The following is a 2,121-nucleotide window of genomic DNA, read 5'->3' as shown; positions in this document are numbered from 1 at the left end:
TCCAGTCTTATTGTCTGTTACTTTCTGGGTGGGGAAAGTCTCTCATTGGGGAAGGAATGCTGTTGATTGGGGTAAGAGGAACCATTTCACTCACCTTCACAATATGAAGCAATAATTTCAATTGGCACTCAGGTCCTGGGCTCCCTCTCTAATCAGGAGACCTCCTGATTAGATGAGGATGCACCACGGGCTTGAGGCGCCTGCCCAAGCCCTCTGCCCAGAGAAGAGCTAAGAGCCAGCCACTCCTCCTCAGTGTCAATACTGCCCTCAGCATCCACTCAGTCTGCTCCCAGACTGTGAGTGTTGTGGACACTCTGATACCTCCACTGCTGTTTCAGGAACAAACTGAAGACAAACCTTTGTATTTGTTATTAATACTTGCTCTTTGTGTCACACAAAACAAAAAGAAGAGCAGAGCTACTTACTTACTCTCCTGGCAAGAGGCAGTCTCCTCCTGCAGAGACCTGACACCCTAAATACAGAAGGTGGACAAAGAAATAGCTGCCATCACTCTTCTACTTGCAAAGAGTTGAGATATCAACAGATGACTTAGGCTTGCCTATCAATTTACCCAAAATCAGATTAAAAAGGTTCTAGATAATGCAGTTTATATCTGTAAGATCTTTGTCTGATACCAGCAATCCTTACATCATACCAGCAAAGCTTACCCCTTCTCAATTGTGTCAAATTGAAGAACCAGCCAGTAAAGGGACATTGTGGACCTCCCACAGCTTTGACACTTCAACAGAGCCCCTGAGACCCCCACTGCTCCTTCAGAAGGGATACGTGTCCTTGTGGATACCCCCTGGCATGGCAGCAGATGCTTCTGAAGCTATCTGATCCCAACAGCTGGACATAATGGGGATTCCAGGAGAGGTTTAGTCCAGCAGCTGGGTAGTGGAAGGCCATGGCTTCCTTACTGGGGCTCCATAGCTACAGAAACAACAAAAGTAACAAACTTCTAAAAATAAGGTGAAATGAATACATTGCTCCAGCCTGCATTTGAAGGGAAAACACATTTAGGGTTATAAACAAAGCAAATGCTCTATTTATCCAATTAGTGGGGGTTAATCAAGATGTAAAATACGTATTTAATAGTGGTATTACATATACTTTTAAGTAATCAGTAGTGGTAGCAATTAAACAATGATTCATACCTGGAGTTCAGAGAAGGAAACAAATGCTCAGTCTTTTCTAATTGGAAGCCACAGAAGGAATAGTGCAATGAAAATCCAGCTAAGTCCAAAAAGCAACCCACTTGCAATAGAGACTTGGAAACTTTCCCCTTCAGGTTTTTTGAACAGTGTTTTTCAACTACTCTTAAAAAAATATTCATATATATGGAGATACAGTTTGGGTTTGGCAGGCAGATTACATGTTCTCAACAGCAACAAGCCTACGGGTCAGCAATTCTAATATAGGTGCCATTTTTTTTGTTTGAGTTTTTAGGTTTTTTTAGCGTTATGTTCTATGTTTGGGTAACTTGTTTAGATCTGACATCAAGGAATTATTTGCTTCTCATTTTACTTTGTTTCTACTCCTTTTCACAATAGAGTTGCACTTTTACCGTCATTCAGACCAGTGATATTTTAACGACTATGTAGAAACTAATAAGATTTTCTCCAACAATCCTTGAAAATCCCAGACATATTCCACCTATCAGTTTATTTAAGGTATTGTAAGAAATCCTCATACTTTAATTTCAGTAGATTCATGTGGTGTGAGGCAGTTTGTGTGTGGACAAACACTGGTTGCATTACTGGGCTTCTTAAGGAAAGGTTAAAGTTCATGTCTCTCAGTTTATTTACTTTTGACCTCTCTTTTGTGGAGGTTTCAGCCTCATTTTTCCATCTATTGTGAGAAACCAGCAGTGCTGTGAAAATCTTGTAACAGATCTCCACTGAAATCAGGCTTCAGGAGCTCTCCTTCAAGATAAGCAGTTCCCAAATTTTCCAGTTGACAACCCCAGGTCCCTTTGCAATTTTGGACTTCTCTGAATTTAATAAAGTGATCCAAGGCCTTTTTCTCTGCTCTACACACCCACTATTATTTTGTGTCTGTTTTGGTCACCCTTTATCTCCTGGTAGCCCAACTTGCTTCAGTTTTCCTTTAAGCAAAAGT

Source organism: Zonotrichia albicollis, chromosome 5, assembly GCF_047830755.1.
Source record: "Zonotrichia albicollis isolate bZonAlb1 chromosome 5, bZonAlb1.hap1, whole genome shotgun sequence".
Taxonomy (NCBI): Eukaryota; Metazoa; Chordata; class Aves; order Passeriformes; family Passerellidae; genus Zonotrichia; species Zonotrichia albicollis.
This window is presented reverse-complemented; position numbering follows the sequence as displayed.